The sequence below is a fragment of the Motacilla alba genome, chromosome 5, assembly GCF_015832195.1.
Source record: "Motacilla alba alba isolate MOTALB_02 chromosome 5, Motacilla_alba_V1.0_pri, whole genome shotgun sequence".
Lineage (NCBI taxonomy): Eukaryota > Metazoa > Chordata > Aves > Passeriformes > Motacillidae > Motacilla > Motacilla alba.
The window spans coordinates 5,599,301-5,624,421 of NC_052020.1; the positions used below are offsets into that span (position 1 = coordinate 5,599,301).

General features: G+C 43.2%; 1 protein-coding gene across 5 annotated transcripts in view; it reads left to right on the forward strand.

Moving 5' to 3' along the window:
- The window catches only part of KIAA1549L (KIAA1549 like), a 133,906-nt gene that overhangs the window by 1,399 nt on the left and 107,386 nt on the right, over nucleotides 1-25,121 (forward strand). The window lies entirely within an intron of this gene.

A 25,121-nucleotide genomic window follows, 5' to 3' on the forward strand; every position in this document is an offset into this window, starting at 1 on the left:
GCGGAGCAGTGCATCTTACTGCATTACTTGTGCTGGGCATGTAAATGCCACAGTCTGATTTACCTCTGTGACACAAATGGACCCATGATCAGAGGAGAGGCTAATTTTTTACCTTTGCTTGTCAAATCGGTCTGGATTTCACAGGAACTCTCGCCCCACACCTGAGTTATGAGATGTGTTCCTTCGCTTGGAGGTAGCCAGGCTCTCAGAGCTCAGCTGCCAGAGCTGAGGTATTTCTGACAGTGCAACAAGACACCTCTTCAGGCTCCAGGAGGAGATTCAAGAGCAGGAATGAAAAGTGTTAATATTCTGTTTCTTCCTTTGTGGTCTGCATGTATTTATGGCACAGCCATGATCTCATTTGTAAGTGAAGAAATCCAATAGAGTTAAAAAAACTCCATATTTGTAGGTATCTCATAGCCAACAGCTTGGAAAAGAGAAAAAGGGGTGAGAAGCAGCAACAGCACCAAGCCAAAGTACATAATCACAGTGTACACAGCCCACACAGTGGAAAATACTGTCACTGAGGGGCTTTGCCTGGGAATTTCAGATTATTGGGTAGTTACACTAAGATACTAAACTTAATTTGTTGTACTTGATAGCTTTGAGCTTTACAGCTGAAATTGCAAATAAAACTTTACTACTCCTGTGCCGTGTTGATCACTAGATATGATTGCTGAGGTGCATTAATTGGATGTCAATTAACCTTGAAAGCTCTGCCTTCCAGAGCACTCGCAATGCTGCCTCCCATTGAAGTCAGGAGCAAAACGTGGCAGAGCCAAATTTTCAGTCAAGAATGTAATTAGTGCCTAAGGATGTTTATAAAGAGCAGCCTAGGCCTGGATTTCTTTTAAGCAAATGTGCTTTTTACTAATTTTGGTGATTACTACAGGAATGTGTGTGATTAGTAGAGCTGATCTACTGCCATGGAGTCCAAGTGGTGATACAGGATGCAGTAAACACTGGGAACAGCTCTTGTCATGCACCGTTTCTACTGCAGCTTCCTCCACTGGGCAATGTTTGCCTCTCTGGGTTAATCATACCTGTACAGATGTGCACACTCGTGGGTAAATGCTCCACTCTTCTTTTGGGTTTGTGTGCAGCACGTGGCATTGCATTGTGTGAAGGCAAAGCAGGGAACCAGGAGCATGGAGGGGAAAACCTGTTTTACTCTGGTGCCACTGCTTCAGAAGACAACTCAAAATTTCCCTGATCTCTGAGATCAACCGTATTTCCTTAGACTTCAACAAAAATTGAACACAAAGGGCAACAATCTCCTTGAAGAGAGATCCTGGCAGGATAAGCATTTGGTTTCTAGCTGTTGGGCTTGGAGAGATTGGGTATCTCTGTGTGAGGGGCTCAGAGCCAGACCTCAGTGCTGGTCAGTGCCCTGGGACACTTTCACCACAGACTGCAGAGTGATTAGGTTTCAAACATCAGATAAGGAGTTTTATTTGTAGTTTTACAGGTATTTCATGCTCCTCTAGCTGGGTGCATACCATACTGCCCAGTGACATGCAGAGTTAATGATTAATTTCCACAGTGTGTCACCCCCAGGACCACTGCTTGAGTTCAGGTTGAAAACAAGGTTACATTGCCCACCATAATCAGGATTACAGAATGGCCAGTGTGAAAATTAGGTCAAACTGAACATAATCTGTCAAGAAAGAAAAAAGTAAAGCACCAGAAATCGAAGGAGGGAATCAGAGGGTTTGGGTCGACTCCTACCATGCTCCGACCAAGTGGAGCTCCCTCGTGACCCTGAAGTGTGAATTATGGGCAACCATTTTCCCTGGGAGAAGAAGAAGGGCACAGGTTTGAATGGCAGCTGTTGAAAGCTGATCTGGTGTTGGTGGAGCATGTCCAGCCAGCCAATACCTGTGTCACCATGGTTTGGGTAAAACAGAGGGAAAGGCGCATTGTTCGTGCTTGTGCTGCTCATGAGATTAATCAGAGGGGCTGCAGGGGGGGCCTGTGGAAATAAAGTTTTCAGAAACAATACAATAAACCTTTTACATTTTGAATCATCCTTTACGCTTGCTGGTGGAGGCTGTTTGAACGATAAACTTGTCAGGGAAAGGTCCATTTCTCCCTGTGCTGGCTGAGCACCAGCACAGCGAGATCTCACCTTAATTAACAATGATTTCACAAACAATAAGGACACCTCCAGCGCCGTGGCTGCTTCTCACAGCTGGAGCTTTGATTGAACAACTCGGCGAGTGCTCCGTGCCAGCTGCTGAATTGCCAGCGCCACCTCCCACAGACCCCAGCTCCCGGTGGATGGCAGCCACCCGAGCCCTGGCTCGGTGCCTCCCAGCTCCTGAAACTCCCCAGAAAGCACCAGAACTGGTGCATCTGGGAGTGCATGGGTTGGTGTTCTCACTGCCCAAGGAGCTGCTGTAGGGGTGAGGGCTGTGAGCACATGGGGCATGAGTCCTTCCCTAGCTCCAGCACCACGGAAAGGGATGAGGACAGAGGAAAAAGCACCCTCCATCTCCTGTGGTCGCTCTCCACAATTCCCAGCGCAGCATTTTGGAAGATCAGTAGTTTTAGACTGGTCTTGTTGCTCTTTCAATGTTCTGATCACCCCAACAGAGCAAAATGCATGCAGGCACCTCAGGTACCCTGTGAAGGAGCAGTGAAAAGTTGCAGTTCTGCCTCGTTTTAGCCAAATCATAACCACAGCAGGGATCTGCAGCAAGGGCTGAAAATGGGCAGCCAGGGGCACTCAGGAAGGTGCTGCTTTGGCAGGATTTGAGGTTTTCATGGATATGCTTGGCACAGATCCTCCAGCCACGAGCTACCTTCTCCCACTGCTTTCCTGGATCTGAGCTGATAATTAACATTAGCTGTCAGTAAATAACCTGGTTTTAGTATCCATATAGCTGGAGAATGCTCTAAATTCATAAATGCTGAAACCATTCTGATGAAGCTGTTCTCTGTAGATTAAGACCAGCAAGTAGCTCAGAGTAGATAGAGGGGTGTCCATGCTTTTCCTGTAGGGAATGCTGACTGGCTGTTTAAAGTCTATGGTGAAGGGACTTTGAAATCTTATTTTCTGACACGTTCACTCACCCAGGAGTGTATTGCATCCTCCTAGTCTTCACTGGGCTGATTTTTTAAAATATTTCACACTTGCTTGAGGTCAGGCCAATGAACAAGAGGAAGGGGACTGTGAGTAATTTTCTGTTTATGGTATTTTCTTAGCCATGTGGGAAAGGTTGTTTCTGCTGCTGGTAAATACTGGTAGTGTTTGCAGATGAATTTCATTCAATGTCCAAACACGTCAACATTTCATTAAAAAAGAAATAAGCATTTTGGTGGTTATTTACTGTTCTCACTCCCTTCTGCTGAGTCCAGTGGAGGAATGACTGTAATTCCTTAAATGACCTGCCTTTTACTGCTAAACCAGCAAGGTGGGATAGCATTGAGGGGCTTTGGACATTTGGGCATTTCTCAGCTCAAACAGCACACAGAAAAACTCCCAGTGACGGCATTTAATTAGAAGTTAATAGATATTAACTAGATATTAATCTAGAATATATAATTAATTATATAATAGATAGTTATAAATTCTTCATGCAATATTATATAATGTATAATAAATACAGGTAATATATTTAAATAATGATTACTTTTTGGAGGTATATACAGCATGTATAGCAAAATGTAACACACACATTTCTACTTGATCTGGAGGTTAAATCAGAAGAAATACTGTTCTGCATTCTGAGAGCAGGAAGAAAGAAGGAAAAATGAAAGAACATTCAAAGAGGAAAACAATAAAACCTCAGACTCATTGCCCTTTCCATGTTTCTCCACCATGCATTGCTGTAGAATAAGAAACTGTCTACAACACCTTGTCTGTCATTTTGTCACCTGTTAGCAACCTATTTAGGGAAATGCTCCAGCTGATTCCTGCTGACTTTGAATGGGAGGAGCAGGTGGGATAAATGGCAGCAAAGTCAGTGTAAGACTGTAAACACACAGCCCAAGCCTGGGCCTCCAGTTCTCAGGTGTTATCAGCAGGTTTGGTGCATCAGCAGGGGAGCAGCTGCAGCTCGAATTTTGAAACTTCTCCTGAAGTGCCCTCACGTGTCTGCACTTTCCTGGTTATGGCTGGGAAGCCTCTGTGTGGGCTGCGGGGGTTTTGGCTCTCTAGGAAAGCCTTTGTGCCTGAGGCACCCACTGGGGTGTGCTTCCCTCGGTGCTCCTGCAGATGGGTGGTGATAAAAACCTTCCTGGAGGGAGCTGGTGTAAATTGCCATCCATCTGTATCCCAGGTAATAAAAAAAGCTGCAGAAGTGTCCTGCACCACTCTGCTGCTCAGGGATGTGATGATCTCACTGCAGTGTCTTCAGCTGAAGAGATGTGAAAAGTCTTTGAGCAACTTGGTGCCCTGTGTTTGAGAGGTATGGATTTTGTAAATTAAACCTGCTGTAATTCCTAGCTAGGCCAACACGAGATTGGTACATAAATGCACAACCTTCACAAGGCTAAGAGACTGATTTTTAAATGTTACCAAGAGAAAAAAGAAAGGCTAAGCATTTCAATGCATGGAAATTAATATGTCAAAAAACCCCCCCAGATTCCAAAGGAATGGGAAACAAAGATGTGTTGGTTTTCTGTGCTGTTTCTTAAACAATGAAATAACTGACACCAGCAAAATATTTTGGCAACTGATGTAAAAATGGTAAGAAAAGAGTTGAAATATGGAAGTTTGTCTGAGGAAGCAGTTTCTTACCAGATAGTTGTTCTTTGTTTTGAAAATAATGAAAATGATTTCATTTATATGATGTTCTTTGTCACTCAAGTTCTGAAAAACTGATTTAAAAGAAACCATTACAGACTTGATGAGTTCTTCCTTTGTGTGGTTTTCTTTTAATCTGATGAGTAGCTTTGGCAGATGAATGTGTCAGTAGTGAAAAATTGGATTTTTGTAGGGGTCATGGCTAATCAGGACAGTTTTCTGTCATTGTGTTTGATGAGAGGTCTTGAAGCTGAATTTTTTAGGGGTAGTTTTCAAAAATTCTTGAAACTGACGTTTTTGGTTTTATTTAGCATATTCTGGTCTGGCCTTCCACAATACTGTAACTTTAAGGTACTTCTGTGATCTTGAGGTCTTGGCTGAATGTTTTTGAGACTGCTGCAGGCTTGATTGTTGTAGCTGTCCAGTGTTGTCTGACAGGTTTGTCTGAATTTCCTGGTGCTCACCAGTTCTGAGACTCTCAAACCCTGATGTGTGGTTTTCTTTGTTTATTCAGTTGGTTTATTTGGGGTTTTAAAAACTTTTTTTTCTGTTTGTTTGGGTTTTTTTTTGCTGAGTGTAGCTGCTGAATTAGACACACATAAAAGTAGACTTGAATAAAACCTGCCTGCTGTTGGCTGTCAGTCCAGAAACAGACAAGAGCTCTCACAGTGGATACTACAGGGATGTTCTCAAAGCTGCAGCCTCCTGAATTTATCAGTGTATTTCCCTGTGCAAAGTTTGGTATCTCAAATGTGTTGCTGTTTAAAAACCAATGTTTGACTTTATTGGACTAATAGAGCTTGGCCTCTAAATTGTCTACAGGCAGTGATGTCTTGCTAAATAGATAAGTGGGAGTGTTGATTAGACATTTTATGAGGTGCTCTTTGTGACTCTCCTGCTATTAAAAAAAGCATTATTTTGTCTGTGTACCTTTCTTTAAGCCATTGAAACACCATAAAAAGATTGTGAACTTCTGTCGTGTAATTAATATGAAGTTATTGAGTTATTTTCAAAAGGAATTTCCCCAGATTATCACCTACCAAGAGCTCTTCGTGTTGTACTGAGTGAAGTAAAACCTTTATGCTTTACTGAGAGTACAAAAATGTTGTTGACCAGCTGGGGTTACTCCTCAGGACATGGAGTTTTTGGACTGGAGTTTTCCTCCAGTAATCCCATTTCCAAAAGAGTAAAGAAGTGCAAGCTGGAGAAGGGTACTGGTTAGCCATCAGAAGGTGTACAGAACACAGGAAAATGTTTTCTGGTAAAAAAATTTCCAGGCATTTAGATCACAAAGGAGCCACTGGTGTCAAATTTGCCTTCTGAATAATGTGAGCCACAAGTTTTCTCTTTGTTTTAGTGACTGATGTGGCACAGCTGCCTTTGCACTGAGATCAAGCCACGCCTGTTGCTTTGAGTTCTCAGGGGGTTCCATCAAAGGTGGACTTCCCACACCTTCCATCATCCTGGTGACTCCTCTTTGAGGTGTTTTCAGTCTGGGGTCCCTCTGAAGCTGCAGGGTCTGGTGTTCCTGGTTTGGCAGCAGTGTCAGATGGAATGGAAGTTTTTGTTGCAGTGCTGACCTTCCCAAATATAAAAGCTGAATTAAGGCAACTTCTGTAGTGGTGCCCATTGATCTGATTATTCATCTCTGCTTCCAAGACTTACCTTTTTTTTTTTTTTTTTAAGAACAAGTCTACTCTGCAGACTTTGTAATTGAGAGAAGCAAGATTAACGACCCTGCAGCTTAAGTGCTTCTCCTCATGGAGCAGCCACAGCCCTCCATCACAGCTGCCCTCACAGACACTCTCACCCTGTGAAATTGGTCTCCAGTCCTTATTTCCCCATGTGTGGCCTGGTGCTTGGCTGCATCTGCTGGACTTCATGGTTCCTCACCTCCCCACTTGCCATCTGGGAGCTTTTATCAGATAGTTTTGACTTCCTCCTGACAAGAATGTTGGCTGCAAGGCTGTGAATCAGTCCCCACGTGAGTCTATTAAAAGCACTGCTGCTCAATTTAATCATTTAAAGTCTATTGCATAGGCACTGTATCAATTTTATGTTTTATTAATCAAAATGTGCGATATAAAGTCAAATGCCTCCCTGAAATTTAAGAATACTAGATCAAAAATTTAGTCTGATAGAAATGTAAAATGAATTTAAAGTGCCTCATTGTCCATAAAAATTCAATCCTGGGCATTAATTATTCCATCCTCTTTTTGTTCCATCATCAATCAAATCCTTTCTCTGCTAATCCAGTCTATCGTCATCAATACCAAAATCTCTATCTGACAGTTTGCATTTACCCTGTTTAAATGTCACAATATTGGAGAACAAAGGTAAATACTGTTCTTTGTTTGCCTTGTCTCCTGGCACTAGCAATAGGGAGACAATCAACAATTGAGAAAAAAAATGCAACAAACCCTTATTCCAAACCAGTCAGTGATGCTTCACTCTCCCTCTGGCTGTAGGACTGTTCCTTTTTTAATAGTTTATTTTTTTTAATGGTAGTTTTTTTCTCTGTTTTGCAATGTGGGCCTTGGTGCCCTGGGTAGGAGACCAATGGCACCTTGATATTCATCTCCCTTTTGTCCTCCAAAAGGCCCTAAGTCAGCCTCTGCAATTAATGAAACCCTTGGAATGCTGGAAGGGAAGCACGTTTAATGCTTATCTGAAATTACACTCCAGCCCTCCGACATGCTGCAGAGCACTCATCCCTGCTGCATGGGCTCCCTGGGTTCTCTTAAAAAATCAGAATTAAAGGTAATAGATAATGGGAGCAGGACTGAGATAATGGAGTGTGCAATATTCAAGGTTTATCAGATATCTCAATGTAGCTAATATTTTCAGTTTAATGCAGATAATTAAAGTCACCCCAAAGAGATAATCTTACAGGAGCATGTTCTCAGAATTAAGTGTGTATTCAACAATATTAACTTTAGCCTACAATAATGTAGCATATTTTGCATTGTCTGTGTAGGACAGATTTCTGCAGCTATTATTGCAACTGTCCAATCAAAGAAATCTCTCTGTATAATTTCTACAATTATTTAGCTGCTAATTTGGTTCGAAAATTGTCTTTCTAGGCAATTGTTGCTGAAATCAATGCCATCTACTTGTGCACACAGAGCAAAATTCCTAACATCGTAGCCAGCCTAGTTTCACTGAATTGATGTTGAATTGCTTAAAGTACTTGGGTATTTCCATGACTAATTAGGTCTAACTGGGGATATCTTGGCTGTGAGCTCTGGGCTGGTCAGGGAAGGGGTGGGAGGAATCCTGGGGACATCAGTGGCTGGGGAGCTGCGTCTCTGAGCAGTGGGCTGGGGCTGAATTATGGGCTGCTCTTCCTGGGATGTGCCGCTAAGTTTGTAGGGATCCAGCTAGGAGAGGTTTCCAGAAGGTTTTCAGGACTTTTCTTGTTGGTTCTGCAATCACAACGGAGGAAAAAGGTGAGACTAGGATGGAGAGCATCAAATGTAGTAGATGACACTGATGCTCCCCTGAAGTGCGGGCTTAAACAAACTGAAGTTGCCATTTTAAGGTGCCCAGCAAGTGGTACTGCTCATCTCTTGAGCTCTTCAGTGACTGGCACAGTGTAAATAAACTCAGTAAAGATTTATCTGGAAGAGAAATAGCTGCAGTGTGGTATTTGAATTGTCTGTGCCTTCTTAAAACTGGTTTTGCCCTCAATAAATGGCAGGTCTTTTCAGTAGATATAATTGTTAGCCAGACAGAGTGTGAAGTAACCTGCATTAGTTAAACTGTAGTGCTGAAACATCTGCCTCTGCTCTGTGTGAGTGTGACATTTCCAGGAATGCTGTGAACTTTATTGCATTTTCAGGAATGCTGTGAACTTTATTCCAGTTCAGAGTGGTGCACAGTTGCTGTTGGATACTGTTGATTTCTCTTTTCAGAAAGAAGAAAAAAATGCAGTGATATGTGTATAAGTCTTCTCACTCTTTTATTTTTGTTGTTGCTTTTAAATCCAAATACATTTGAGAGTAAAGACAAGTATATTGATTCATCCTTCTCTTTTTAGAAAAAGTTTGGTCCCTCTGTGGTCCCTCTTGTTTCCTTTGCTTTTGTATAAATCTAGTTTGGGAGTAATTAACTTGAAAAGTGCATAGGTCTTACCTGCCATCACCCACCACTGAACTACCAGTTAAAGAGCAAATCAAGCTGTGTGCCTGGAAGCTGCTGTGAGCAGCAAATTCCACCTTTTCAGTATCTTTGTGTATATCTGGGTGTTTCAGCACATCTTGATAGAAATAACACGGTTTTGCCTCTTAGGCACTCCATGTGTGCCTCTGCAAACAAAGATTTATTAGTTACAGAGGACCTTCCTCTTTTTATGGACTTTTTAATATCAGAATAATGTCATTGTTTTTCTTCAATACTATTTGAACATGTGAAATGTTTTTAAAAAATTATAGCAGTTACATAATGAGAAGTTATGTCTTTTATTTCTCTGTGAAGTAAGCCCCATCTGAGTAACACTTAGAATTCTTTTGCTAGATCAGTACTTTTCCCAGTGATAATATTGGCATTTGTTCTTGTAAATAACTGAAGGATTGCTGTTTTAGCTGATGCCACAGTCTCCTTGGAGAAACAATTTTGGTGACCATTAACACTGCACCTTTGATTTTCATGTCTAAAAGGGGAACATAATCTCAATCTGGATCACAGAAAGGCTTTCTATTTAATACACGTGGATTCTCATGACTGAGGTGGCAATATGTTTTGGGAAACTTAGAATAAATGGAGTTTTATGCAAGAATTCATATTTTTATTCCTAAAATTTATACTGACAGTGTTGATACAGTGGCATTTAGATGAGGTTTCTGGTGTGTATTTTTGCCAGTGGGGTGCCATAGGAATTATTTTGAAATACTTGCCAACCTGTACATATCCCATTGTGTGCTAAAAATTGTTCTTAGGAGTATTTTTAGGCTCACTGGGTAAGCTGTCTTTGCTGGATGTCGTATTCGAGAGGAGAGAGATAGTGAAATCACTTAAGGAAATGTCTCCTGTGGGTGCCCCAGCATTTGCAAGGAGTTTGTGTTCCTGTTTTGTGTTTTACCTCAACTGGAAAACCAGGGGAAGTTCTTCATCTGCTCAAGGAAACAGAGGGTTCACATCCTGCAGTCACACTGAGCCTGACCCCAGCAGGCAGTGGCTGTGGTACAGGGATCTTTGGGTTCACCTGGAGATTTTCAGCTCTTCTGTGGGGTTTCCATGCTGGAAATTGTGCTGTGTGTGCCGTGCTCCTATTTTTGTGGTGCTTCTGGTGGTGCTTTGTGCAGGCTGACCTAGGACAGAGACTGGACAGAGCTAAAGAATAAAGCAGGGATTTATTCAAAGGATCTCCTCCATGGATCCACCTTGGGCAGCAGCAGAGCCCAGCCAGGGCTGCACCCAAGATGAACCCAAACGGCCCCAAAATGCACGAGCGCTCCCGGGGTCTCTCCCTTGGATCAGTTCTGCTCCATTTGCACCTTGCAGTTCATTGTCCCATTCCAGCTTTAGCCCAGGCACTCCCATCCTGCTTGTTTTTCTCTCTCCAGCCCACGCTGTTTGTGCTCTTGGGCTGAGATTTGGATCATTTGTCCTTGGTGCCCAGCTGGAGCAGGAATTGTTTTGTCTGCCTGCTCTGTGCAGAGAGCTCACCATCCCCTGATGTGAAGCTCAGACCCACACACTAAAGCAGCACAGAATGTGAAAAACAGAAATGCTAAACCTGAGCATCACTGGTGGCAGGTATTTCCTGCATTGACTCCAAGCTCGCTGTCCCTGAAGTCCAGCGTGGACATGAGTCAAACCCTTCTGGTCCTCCCTGGGGGGTGCAGGAGTCTGGAAGGCTTTGGTTAAGCTCTGCCTGGGCCTGGCTGCACGGCTCCTGCTGGCAGAGGTGACATTATGTGCACTTGTTCCTAGCATCAGCTCTGGAGGATTTGTGCACTCTAACGAGCGTCTGTGCTCGCCACACCGACAGCGGGATTTACATTCAGGGAGCTCAGGCTTCTGCAATCCACACTGTTGCACATTTTGCTCCCAAAGTGTCGCAAATTGCAGGAGCATCACCACTGCAGAGTCAGTAATACACTCATGTGTGGTATTTTCTGAGACCCCCGTCATTGGGAGGAATTGATGAATCTGACTCCATGTTCTTAGAAGGCTAATTTAGTCTTTTACGATTCTATATTATACTAAAGAATACAGAAAGGATACTTACAGAAGGCTAAAAGATACTAATGAAAACTCGTGACTCTCTCTTCAGAGTGACACAGCCTGGCCCCAACTGGCCAATAAGTAAAAACAATTCACGTGTTGAACAATCTCCAACCACATCCCAAAGCAGCAAAACACAGGAGAAGCAAATGGGGTAATATTTTTTCCTTTTTCTCTGAGGATTCTCAGCTTCCCAGGAGCGAAGTCCTGGGCAAAGAGATTTTTCAGAAAATATGGATCATGGATCACTCATGGATCTTGCTGTGTTAAACCCTGTTTCTTTATGTGTTTCTTGGGAAACAGTGGTCATGGCCAATAGTTCCTCTCTCTAACTCCAGAGAGGGAGGGCCCCAATCCTTTTCACTGGGACTGTGTATTTTACTGTGTATTTCCTTACCTGTGGTTGCTTTTGCTGAGTGAATCTCAGCGTCAAACATCAAATTTTCATCTTTACTTTTTTCTGCTAGCTTGGGCTGACTCAGATCCGACCATCTGCATGGTCCCAGCGCTATATCCCTGCTCCAAGTTTGCAGTGTTTGCCATCCCAGCGTGACAGCACTCTTTTGGGAGCATTTGCAGCAAAGAGGCAATATAGATCTGAACGTATTTCTCCTCAGAGCCACCTGCCAGCCCTGATGCTCTCTGAAGGCAGCAGGCCACCAGCACGGTGGTGTCAAACACCTCCATAACACCCCGAGAGGCTGCTCCTTTCCTGGCATCACGGGTCTCCATTTTGTCTTTGTGTTTGTTCTTTGACTCAGGCACAAACCTGCTGTGCATTTCTGAATTGATGCTTTTATCTAATTGTTTTTAATAGCTGTTTCTTTCAGGCCAGCTGATTCGTACACTTTCCCGAGCATTTAATTTGGTTTCTACATTAATTCCATATCAGGGAGTAATTAGAATAGACAGAGAAAGAATAAGTAGGACTGAAGTTATGAAACAAAACTGCCATGTGAATTTATTGCCTGTGGTTCTTCGGGACCCAGTCATCTGCTACAACTTCTTTTAATAGCTCCTTCTGACTTTAATGTGATCAAAACAAATGTAGCATTTTGTTCTTGAGTTACATTCGGATTCTGCTGCTCAGTGGTTGGCACAGAACCCACGGAAGGGGTGGGAGCACTGACCCTGAAGCTTGGAATACCCAAAGCACCCGGGATGCAGTGCAGGGCCTGCCTGGAGCCCTGGGGTGCACCCTTCTCTTCCCTCAGGCAGCTCCCTGCCTGATGGTGCTGGCAGAAATCTTTTACAGAAACGTTTCAGACTTCTCTGGGGTTTTGCAAATACATTGATTTTTAATACAGTTTTACAGTGCAATAAGCACGAGGTAACATTTCGAAATATTTTGGTTGCTCTCCTAGGGAAACAAAAGTAAAGCCATGGATTTTACCTTTCTCTTCCCAGTCCGTTGGAAGGATTGACAAAGCACAACCTTTCTCAGTAACTTCTTAACCCTTTGGCCAGTTTCCATCACGTTTATCAGAGATAGAGTTGTCTGCTGTCTCAGTTTCTTCCTGCTTTCATACAATTGCGTGCCTGCAGAGATGGAGGGGAGCTGATAACAAATGCTGGGCTGTTATCTGCCATTTCCCGATGCTCCCAAGCAGCACAAGCTGTGCTGGAGCAGCTGTCCCAGGTGGCAGACAGGGAGCCTGGGCTGGGAGCTCTGGGGTGCAGGGTGGGGATGCTGGCATGGGGAGAGACAGGCAGGAGGGGAAGGGGCTCTGCAGGGTGTGGGTGAGCTGGATTCCTCTGCTAGGGATGACTTCCCCATCAATTCCTGTTTTATTGTGGAAGAGGGGCACTGGCCTGTGCCTGACCCTGGCAAACAAACCTGAATTTGGCCACGATGCTGGGTGGGGAGCCAGGAGCCACTTCTGGGTGTAGGGACAGACAGGGATGACAAACATTGAAATGTAACCTTGTGCTTCTTGCACTATCAAATTGCATCAAAAATCAATGTATTTGCAAAACCCCAGAGAAGTCAGAAACGTTTTTGTAAAACATTTCTTTGTCCCCACTTCCTAGGAACCAACTAACCATGGGTGCAGCTGCAAGCACATTACTGGCACAGTTGTTGTTCCATTCCTCCAGCACACGGTACCAAGAAATACAAATTATCTCTTAAAAGGTCTGTTTTCTCTTAAAATCAGATACAGATTGGTTGCTTTCAAAAAATACAGATCTTTAAAGATCTGTATCTCCTAAAAAGCCTGTTTCTCGAGGTTTTTCTCATTTGAAACAAATCTCTAGTCAGCACTTGGTCTTGTTTACACAAACACATGTACACCTGCCATAGTCCTCTTTTATTCCATGAGCATCATCCTGCTGAGGGCTCCCTTGCAGCTCTGGGTCCTGCATTTATCACTGTGGCAGAAATTTCAACTTTTCAGCAGTTTTCCACAGTGTAATTGTCAGAAAGCTGCCAAAAAGCAAACCACCACCCCAAACTCCCTCGGTGCACATTTCAAAGATACAAAATTATGTTTTGTCTTCCAAGAGATATTGCATTGAAGTTATCAAGCGTCAAACACTCAAGAACTTTCTCAAACGAAGCTTTTATTTTCCTCTGAGAGATTATTCAGAAATTGTTAACTAACTGGTATCAAGTTTTTGGGCAATCCCGTGAAGAGGTGATGCAAATCACTGGTGCTCAGCCATTTCTTTGGGCAGAGGAAAAAAAGAGGACACACTGCAGTGGGGAGTTTTCAGATCAGTGATTTACATTATCACAAAGTGTGATTTAAGCTTTTATGGTAAAACAAGATGAAATTAACATAAACTTCGGTGCAAAAATAGCAATATGTTCCAGTTGGAGCTTTCAGAAAATGCTTGGAAGTAAATAGCAAGTTGGGCTCTTGGAAGCCTCTCTTTCCTGCTCATCCCTGGAATGAAACTAAAACCTGCTCATCACTCCTGGGTAGCTGGGTCAGGGCTTGTGAAGGTGCTCCCATGGTTACAGGAGTGAAAAGGGAGGATCCCAGTAGGAAGTCATCCCTATTTTGAGTTTGCTGAACTCTGCCTGTAATCCTCTGGATGTGACAACCTAAAGCAGCATCCTGTATGGCTCCTCCCTGGCTCCTGATCTTTGGTGTTTTAGCTGTTGGAGTGCTACTCCTCATTAGTGCCTCTGATATTACAGCCAAGATTTACACCAAGGCTGCAGTGAGCCACAAGCTGAGCTTTTAAATATCCCATTTCTTGTCATTTTTGCCCTTTTGCCGATGGAAAAAAAAACAAAACAAACCAAAAATCTTAAGTATTCAGGGGTTTCTAAAAGCTCAGTTTTAAGCACTGTGGGTAGTTCAGGCAGCAGGGCTCAGTAATTTTCAGTGAGTCAGTGGTACCAGAGCTGCTGAGAGTTACAGAGGCGTTTTGGTGCCTGCACTTGCAGATGGGAGCCTGCAAGATCACTGGGGGAATTCAGGAGCTGCACAGGACTTGCACTGCCTCTTCAAGGGGCTGCTGGCTTCTCAAGTGAGTAGGTGTTAGCTGGCAGCTCCTCCAAGTCTTACGAGGCACTTACATGCCTCATTTGTAAATCTGCCCCTGAGGCCCTTGTGATGGATTGTTCCAAGGTCTGTGTTAGTTTCGTGTTTGTTTTGCCATCCGTGCGGGCTCTGCTTTGTTTGCAAGGTTACGTATTGCAGGTCATTCCCGCAGTAGCTTTCACTCAGCTCCAAGCCTCTTTACTTGCCTTTGGTGTTAAACATAAAACACCAGCCCTTCGTGTTGCCAGTACTTAAGGAATTAAAAATAGCTGGCACACACCAGCGTGAATTTTGCAGCAGTTAGGCAGAGTTGATGCAAGGTGCTTGGGCTGTTCAGTGCTGCCTGTGAGCCAAGACTGCTGCCTTGGACTCTGACTCTGACTTATGGCTCCCAAGAGGCACAAATGCCCTTTTAAAGGTGAAAGAATCTTTGCCCTGTGCATGTGTCATGTGTGTTTCATGCTCTTTTATATGGCAAGGAGCGTTTCGGTAGCTGTGCTAGACTGGAATGTTAAGTAAATGTATTTTTATGTGAATGTATGGCTTGTATGCAAGTGTATGTGCTTTTCTGAATCCCTGCTTTCCCCCCATGTTTCTGTAAGGCCAACGTCTGTTTATCTGAAGGAGATCCAGGCTAGAATTAAGGAGGAAGTTTTTCACAGAAAGAGTGGTCAAATACTGGAATCATCTGCCCAGGGAGGTGGTGGAGTCACCATCCCTGGATGTGTTTAAAAAAAGACTGGATGTGGCACTGGGTGTCATGATCTAGTTGAGGTCTTGGAACATGGGTTGGACTCGATGATCTTAAAGGTCTCTTCCAACCTAGAAATGCTGTGATTCTGTGATATCTTTAGAGCTGCTGTTTTCATGAATATTTGATCTGCTATAGGGTGCCCAGCTCCGTGATTTATGTTAATGAATCAACAATGGCTGCAATTTCAGAATATATGAAAGAAATGGAAACTAACTCTCTCCCTATATTTATTTCCTCAAATTTGTATTCACTCCTGATTTGCATTTGACTCGAGAGCCACCCACACTGCTTCTCACAGGTTGGTGTAGCTGGGGAGGCTCTGCAGCAGAGCAGTCTCCTCCTCACTCTGTGGGGGCACGGCTGCCTTCCTTCCCCCTGCACTGGGGGCAAGGCTGCCTGCCCAGCTGGCCAGGGCATGCCACAGGGCTCACACCCAACAGCCCGCAGGATTTCTTCATGTTTTCAGGACATTTAACCTCACCCTGCTTCTTTGCCTTTGCAGACTTTGTCTTCCTTCCAATCTACCCTTCAGCTCCTCCACGCACAGCTGCGTCAGGCACCTGCCCAGTGAGGGGTGGGCAGAATGCTGGAAATAGAGAGCCCTTTCACAAAATTGTCATGAGGAATGGGGAGAACTGAGCAAGCCTTCCAGCCTCTGCTCCCTGCAGCACACATTGCTCACCCAGAGCTGCTGGAATAAGCAGCAGCACTGCAGCTGCTGCAGCTTTTTCCCACCAAAGCACTTGTGCTTTGAGCTATGCACGGCCACGGGAGGGATGTGCACATTTTCAGGGTGCTTCCTGTGCCTCCTATCACGGCTGCTCAGCAGGGGAATTAATGTGACAGGAACATGGGAAGGGTGGCATGTTTGTTAGAGGAGATGGATGAACATTTCTGTTTATCCTGTCTGCCCAGCTCTCTGTGTGTCTCCATCACTGCCATCCTTGGCCTGTGCTTCATGAGGATGGAGCACATTAAAGTGCTTTAGCCTGAAAAAGGTGACTGGAGCTTTTTGCAGTCTTGAATTACCATTCATGGAAGTGATCAAGGTAGTGAATGGAGACTCACTACTGGCTCTTTTCATTTTTTGGTATTTATTTGCTACATATCTCTATAAACCTGGGCTTCTTACCACTAACTGCTGTACAAAAGCCAGGCTCAAAGGTCACCTTTCCCCAACAGTTCCCAATGCTTCTGTGTCCTGTTCAGCCCACTGCTGATGGGCAAAGCCTTCTGTACTGCTCTGGAGTAGTTTTCCTCTTCCATTCCCAAATTACTCTGTGGGTGTTTTGTCCCATACAGGCGACACAGCTCCTAGATCAGGTGTTCAGGAATGAAATGTGAACATCTTCTGGCACCACAAAGCTGGATTTTGCTCCCTTTCTCCAGACATGCATTCTTTGCTGATGAAAGCATTTGCAAGTGAGAAAACGTCTGTCTTCCACTTTTCCTAGCTGAAAGTACAGCCAATTTACTCCAGGGAACTGCACGGGGCATTTTTTAATTAATCCTTTCCCTAAATGTTGACATTGCATTACATAATTGGGATAATGGGTACTAAACTCAGTGGCTCAGGGTTGTTTTCCAATTATCATTTTGCAAAGATAAAGGAGAGGGAGTGCAGTGAGGTTCTCCAGAAATGCCTTCTGTTATGCCAAGGCAATATTTTTCAATCCAACCTCTTCCTTAAACCTTCTTCCATGTTACTTTCTTTTCTGGCATTTCTAATTCTTGGGAAACTACTGAATTCTGCATGGTTATTGTAAAATATGACATTAAGGCTGGCTGCTATTTATCCTCAAATCTGCTGGATTAGGGCTTGCAGGGTTTTCAAACTGTATGAACATAGTTTAGATTTTGATAGTGAACAAGGTACCCTGAGCAGAGTCTGTCTGTCAGCAGTGAAATGGAGTCAGCATTTTATTACTTACAGCACTGAAAGTAATTCAGTGAAATTAACAGAAAACCCCAATTATATAAAATTGCTATGGCAGATATTTGGACTGAAAGTGCAGCGTAATAAACTCATATTCATAGCAAAATGGAAAATCATATGTAGTGTAGGGCTAATCATTAATGTTTCTGCGTTTTTGATGAGCTCGTCTCTAAATGAACGCAGTGATTTCCTGGCAGTGTTGATTTTCCTCACCTGCAGTGCACTCACTGAGTTATTAATGTCACTTATGAGCAGTGTTGCACTAATGCCTCAAGGTGTACATTGGCAGGGTTCCTCTTATTTGTGGTTTAGTGCGTCAGGAAGTCTGGCATTGATACACACCTGGTAATTTTTTGTCATAACACAGGATTCCTGTGTCTGTGCTCCCTTCTTTGAACCTCTCAGCTCATTTATCCTCTCAAGAGAATGGAGGGAGGATGTGGAATGAGGCACCTGAAGCATCTTCCATGCAACTTCTCTCCAGCTAAAGTGTGCTCATGATGGGGAGTTTCTGCATTGCAAGCTGAATTCATTTGCTATTAATTTATTGAAAATGTCTGAATATTGCTGATCAGGGTAGGAGAAGCCTCCACGTGACTGTTTTTGTTGAATTGCTGTTGACAGCTCTCCAGTTTGGTCCCAGCACTCCAATGGTGCATCATGATTTGCTAACTGTTACCTTTACATATTTAGCAGAATTCCCTGTTACTGCAATTAAATAAGTGAACTATTATTGAGCCATATGTGTTGATAATTAGGTGATAAGGTGACTAGATTTCAAGTTGCAAGTGTAACCAGTAGAATTTACAGCTCCCACTAAACCTCACTAGTCAGAGCCAAGGTAAGGAGTTTTTAATAGTTGCTTGGATAAATCATCTTTTTTCTTGCTTGGGCAATATTACCAGACAGCATTTCAAATTGTGGAGTAAAATCATTTAATGACCTGCCCCTTTTTGGTCATATACTTGGAAAGAATGAGCAGTAGTCAGACCTGGGAACCATTTGGGGGTGAGGGGAAGCTGTTGTTGCTGCTGGTTTTTATTGGTGTATAACCAGAGTAAATGCACCGACACAGCAGTGATGCTGCAGAAGTCTGGAAACAGGGAAACGTTGCTTTAGAATACTTACAGAAGAGTCTTTAATTTCATAGTCTCTTTTCTTACTTATTTTTTAAGCCCTTGAAAGTTTTTATCTATTTCAATAAATAATGAATCAAAAACTAGGAATGAACCAGAGCTGTGAAGCTGTTATCAGTGAGAGCTCTGTCTCAGCTGTAGGATTTGGAAGATGATTTTTGCTGCGGAGAACAAATGCAGAAAGGGAGAGGGCTCTTGGGACAAGGCAGCTGCCATGGGCTTGGTGCTTTTGAATGCAAAGAGTGAGCACAAGAGGGTTTGTTCACAATGCCAATGCAAAATGTTTCAAACCAAATTTGAGTTTACCCTTTTCCTGAGTGTCTAGTTTGAGAAATCTAGGGCCTGATTTAGAATGTGTGTTGAGAAGAGGGAGTTTTGACAATGCTGCCAAATTCTAACAGGTCTTTAGAATGAGTGAATTGTCATTTTTCAGAGGCTTGTAATGAGTAGATTTGGCTGGATAATCATAGGGACAGTGAATGACACATTTCTGTATTTCACACTCCTGCTCAGAAGAATTTGTATGCTTGTATTTCTCAAAGAAAAAGCTGCAGGAATTTCTGTGAGGACAGAACAGCAAACTTCATCCTGAATTTTCTTTTCTTAAAAAAAAAACCCAAATCATAATCTGTTTTATTGAAAACCCACATCCCTTTATCTCCCGGGCTGATTTAAGAATCATCTCTGTACCAAACCTCCTGTTGAATATTGCAGTTTAGAAAGCAGGAGGAGGTGAAAATAGGGCCTTAACGAGGGAATTCAGCAGGCTGAGCTGCAGGAGTCCCACCCAGGGGTGCCTCCCTGTCCCGTGGACAGTGCCACGACCAAAGCTGCAGATGACACCTGGGAACTGAACCCACACCTACCAGTCCAGCACACCAGCACTGGGGGATTTCTTGCCTTCCCTTCTTTTGAAGTCTTCAGTGGGTTGTGATGCATGGTGCTTTACGAGGAGGGTTTCACAGCATTAGCTCTGCTTTCAGAGGGAAGTGCTCATTCCCCTCTGAAGGAGCTGCCAAGAGAGGTACCTGGCGGGATTCAGCGTGGCAAAAGCACTTCAGTCTGGCAATTGTAATAAATATTTACAGCCATTTCTCCAGAGCTCCTTAGTATTGATGAAATGAACAAGTCTAATTAAGGAATGTTTGTTGAGGCTGTGGTGGCTCAGCCACTGGTGCAATAAGCAGAGGAACAGAGACATTTTCCTGCCCTGCTTGGAAGGTGCTCCTGCTGTGGTTTTGAGGCATGAGTGACTGGAGCTGGCACCACTTGGGCTGCCCCTCAAATATGCACCTCCTGTTGCATCAAAAGCTTTTGTCAGCCCTTTTTGAATGTCCATTAACCTGCAGCCAGGGTTAAGCAGCAATTACTTTCGTGACTATTTTGGGAATGTCTAGCTCGTAGTGAACAATTCTCCAGTGGCAGTTTGCTGTGCTCAGGTTGGATCATTTTGGTTCATTATTGAAAGAAAAATGAGACTATCACCTGCAGTGCTTGCAGGGGTAGCACTGGTGCTGATCAAGGCACTGCCCAACTGCAGAATGTGCTGTGCAGTCCCAGCCCCTGTTGGTCTCAGTTTTGGAGTGAGTGGTAGCTGAACATCGCTCTTGACCTGGATTTCTGGGATAACAAACCCCGGGAGAACAGGCCTATAGAATTTTAGATGGGTGTAATTGGTGGGTTTTATAGAAATGAGACTTCCTTTAAAAATCTCTACAGCTCAGCAGAGAGCATTCTGTGAATTCCTATAGGCTCATTCATGAGTTCCACAGAAATTTGTTGAATTTCATAGTACTTCACCATAAAAAAAATAGTTTATAACCTCAGCTTACTCATTGTGCCATTCTCATTGGCAGAAAAACCTCTTTTACTGTGAGAGTGACCCAATATATACAGCAATATAAACATATGCAAATATATACAATAATATAAACATATACAAATATATTACAAATATATACAACAGTACAAAACTCTGTGCTGCAGCACTGCACAGAGGCTGAGGTGATGGTTTACAAAACCCCTCCAGGAAGGAGAAATTTTATCATGCCAGGGGTGGTCTCAGCCATGAACACCCTGCATGGTGCCAGGATCTCAGCCACAAGAGTGTGGCTTCTGCTGCCTTGCTTGGAAGAAGGCAATAATGAAGAAACAGCTCCAAAATGATCAAGGAGAGAGAGTGCAGTGAGGTTTTCCAAAAATGCTTTCTGTTATGTCAAAGCAATATTTTTCAATCCAACGTCTTCCTTAAACCTTCTTCCATTTTACTTTCTTTTCTGGCATTTCTAATTCTTGGGAAACTACTGAATTCTGCATGGTTATTGTAAAATATGACGTTAAGGCTGGCTGCTACTTATCCTCAGGAAACAGCCTCAAATCTGCTGGATTAGGGCTTGCAGGGTATGAACATAGTTTAAATTTTGATAGTGAACAAGGTACCCTGAGCAGAGTCTGTCTGTCAGCAGTGAAATGGAGTCAGCATTTTATTACCTAGAGCACTGAAAGTAATTCAATGAAACTAACAGAAAACCCAATTATATCAAATTGCTACGGCAGACATTTGGACTGAAATTGCAGTAGGTAGCAGAAGGTAGGGGTAGGAGAAGTAGTTAGCACATGGATAACACAAGTTTTTGTCTAAGATGGTGTCCTCTACAGAGGATTGCATCTCCCAGCAAGGAAGAGTTGAGCTAATTGTTCAGAAACTTGGACCAGCTACTCATTTTTCCTTGCCCTGCCTGGAGCTTGCCCCTGTGTGGCACAGGTGGACATTGTGCCTTCTCCAGCTGATGCACAGGTGCTGCTCTGCAGCAGAGCCAAGTCCACCTTTCTGTGAAGACCTGAGGTTACCAAATAGATTTTTTTTCCCCAAAAGCAGAGGGAGAGGCACTAAAGATTTTCCAGGAAGGCATGAGTCATACAAAAAGCAAGGTTTTCACTAAATGTATACACCTATGGGAAATAGGTTTTGAAGGTGTGACCAGATTGTGCAGAATTTTTTTATAAACAGCATTATAAATTACAATTTGAGTTTAGATGTAGCTGTGAGAAATCAGGAGCCTTTGGCACAAAAAAATCCTTAAGCACTAGATTGTTCCATTAAATTCTATGGACAAATTAAGCAGGTCAGCTCATTTCAGACTTAAATTTGTAACAACACACCTGAAAGCCTTTGCAGATTTGGAGGTCACCCACAAAACAAAATGACAGAGAGTGTGGAACTTAAACATCACAGAATCAGTACAGGAGCCAAGCTTGAAAACCAGGGTACCATGACAGGGATTTTGAATGTGGAGCAGGTTGGAGGTGCATTTTTAGAACTGCTGGAGTGAAACAGAGATCTGAAACTGGGCATATCTGATTTTATTATTATGGGCTCAGCTTTTATCTGTGATTAGACCAAAGAAAGGTAGAGTTTTATAGTACAGCTCCAAACATGATCAGGGTTTGCATTCAAATTCATCCCTTCAACACCCCTCCTAATGGTTTAATTCAACTCACCTTGCATCCTATGCAGTTCCATGGAGGAAAAATTTGGCCTTGCAGCTTCATTTTCACCATCCATACACATGTAGGAATTATTCCACAGGGTTTCTAATTTACACTGGAAATATCCCTGTGTGGTTTGGCTGAGACCATTAGAAAGAAAGGTAGTGAAAAATTAAGTCTGAAATGAGCTGACCTGGTTAATTCTGAAACATTATATTTGTAAGCTCTGACAATGGAACAGTTAAATAAGACACAGTGATGAATGAACTGTTTCTCAATGATTTCAACGTGGGTCATCACTTAGGGTGATCCAGTAGCACATAAAAACTATCACCAGCAAAACTGAGCAGGGAGGGAAGTAGATGTTCCTGCTGCCTTGCAGCAAAACGCTTCGCAGCACATTGGCTCTGCTCAGCACAGGCATTTTGTGATGCCGCTCACAGGATTCTGCCCACAGCTCCTTCCAGCCCACTCTAAAAGGGCTCCAAAGGTTCAGTTGAAGGTACGGTGCAGAAATGTGACAGATTTATTGGCAGGTGAAGCGCCTGTGTTTAGAGCTTTTTTGTTGTTTTGCGGTTTCCTGAAGCTGCCATTTCCAGTGGCAAGCTTACATGGTTTGTCAGTGCCACAGGCTCTGTCCTGCTCTGGGTGCTCTCCTTCACTCAACAATGGTCTGCTTAATCAAAATCCAATTTTTACCTGCTGGAACCCTGGTTATTGAGAATTTCAGACTTTCTGTGCTGACAGGCACTGACCCCCAAGAGCACACTGCATTTGACCTGAGGCTGTGGGGAGAAGGCTTCCAAAATGGAATGACAGAACTGGGATTGTGGGTGTGGAGATTGAATAGAAGGGTGTAATATCACAGGGTGGAAAACGTAGAGTTTAATGTTTCTGAATATATTAATATATATAAGCTAAGATGGAGGTTTTAGGGTGGAGGCTGGTCCTTCTCGTTCACCTTCTTCTCCATGGGTTTGGGTGGGTTTGTGTAATTGGATAAAAAGTCCACATTGCAGGGCATGGGTGGTTGGTCATTGGGTTAAAAGTAAAAATAATTTAAGTGTCATTTCTTAATTGGACAGTTTATCCTTAAAAGGCCTTGTAGAGAGAGAGATGGGGCTCCATTTTGTAGCTTGGTAAAGTACTGTAGAACTCAGGGTTTGTCAGACTGTAACATAGATAAGAACTAATAAACATCTGAGTCTGAACAAGAAATACCATCTCACACATTTAATCCTGACCTTGGCAGAAAAGAAGCAAAGAATGGACATTTACTGATCCAGCACACTTGGCCTGGGTGAAGGTTTGCATTTTCATTGTCCTTTTCCTGGGCTTCCATTTCTCTTTCTGTCCCGCTGTCGCCCTTTGGATGTCAAGCAGTATCAAGGGTTTTGCAGCCTGCAGGTCTCCCAGCTCCAGGGTCAGTGAAGGAACCACCCTCTGGTATCTTGCTTCCTGGTTTGACTTGCCTCAAGAGGCAAATGCTTTTTGACAAGATAAAATATGTCAGCTGTAATTCTTAAATCAACTGAAACATCGAATCAGTTGGTATTCAGCAGCAAAATTACACGAATGGGCAGAAGAACTCCAGCAGATGACAGAGAAAACATGAGATAATGTTGACCAGCACATGCAATCCTGCAGCCCAATCAGGATGCCCTTTTTCAAGCTGCACCAAGAACTTATCCAGCTAGACTTATTTTGAAAAGGCCTCATAGTTCTGTGGTGGATAAGGCAACATAATACCTAAGATTCATCAAGGCAACATAATACCTAAGATTCATCAGAATTTTTCATTGGGTACGTCTGAAAGGCTGAAATTTATTAGAAATAAAATTCAGCTATTTGCCAGTGAGAGGTGATGGCATTATTACTGGCCAGGACTGATTACCCTGCAGCCAGGCACAGTGTGGATGCCTTGCCACAGCCTTGTCACTCTCTATCTCTCACAAACACATTCCTGTGCTGCCACAGCCCCACTGTGAGTTAGACCTGGCTGTACCAGTCAATCTGCTGACTGGGTAAATATCCCTTGGACTGCCAAGCTGAGACCATCACCATAACTCTCCTTTCTCCCATTTTCCCCCCTTAATCTGTCAATAGCTACTGTGCTGCTTCAGTTTCAGTCAGAGCTGGCTGAGTCACACCTGTCACTTGTTATTTGCTTGTTCCAAACCCGAATGTTCTCAGAGGAACTGTGAGCAGCAGGAAAACTCGACTGGCAGGGCTGTGGGAAGAAGCACCGAAACTTTCAGTACACCCAACAAAATGCTCTCTGGGAAGACTGGTCTAACTTGTGAACTGTTTCATGCAGCCCAAAATTACATTTTCCCCAGGTGATTCACATGTTATTTCACAGTGTTTGCTGGCTTGAGTGTGGGGATGAGGGGCAATCACTTTATAGCTTCCGTAGAGCTTGAGAAATCCTTGACTCTACTTGTCTCTCTTTGCCTAGTGGTGGAAAATCTTTTTTTCACCACAGTTGCATTTGGGTTGATATCTTCTGGGAGTGAATCAGTACACAACCTCAAATCTCCTTCTCCAGGGTATGTAAAAGTGGTGATTGTTTCTCACTTTGTTTTTGTGAAATGGCCTATAGACACTGCAGTCTCATTCAGTCTCAGTTCCTCTGAGAGCTTTGCAGAGGATGTAGCAGCTACTCCTTACTGACAAAGGAAATCCTGATTTAATAATTTGATATTACTCATAACATTCCTACCCATTAGTAGATCCATTTATACATTGATGTCAACTGGTTTTAGATTTTATTATAAGTAAAATAAGTTCCAGGGAAATCTGATGCATTTAAATGAGAGATGGAAAAATATGGCACATAAATTATAGTGTCGTGCTGGAGGAGTAAGGATCTCCTAGAAATTCTGTGCTGCAAATGCTTTCTATAAACTTAAAAAAAAAAACCAGTGCTGGAAGTGGAACAGGAAAAATGGATAAAACTTGGACCTGCAAAATGAAGCTGAGCTGTGTTTAGTAATCCCACAAACCTAGACTGTAAAAACAGTGTGTTATAATCTTAGCTTAGGTTATTGCTTCTATTTAAATACTTGTTGTACCATGTAATAGCTGTTAAGTTTCCTGGCCTTATTTGGTGTTTTATTTTATACATGTATGTATTTGTTTTCAGTGTGGTCTTGCTGAGTGTGTCCCAGTCTTTGCAGAGACACTCAGTGCATCCATTCAAAGCATTTCCTGAGTCCTAAGCTTTGTCTAGGTAGGAAAAAATATTGCTGTGTCCTGTCTCCTGCTTTTTTTTGGGGGATTAGCTTTACTAAAAATCCTTTGCCATCAAAAGAACCATCTCCAACACTTGCTG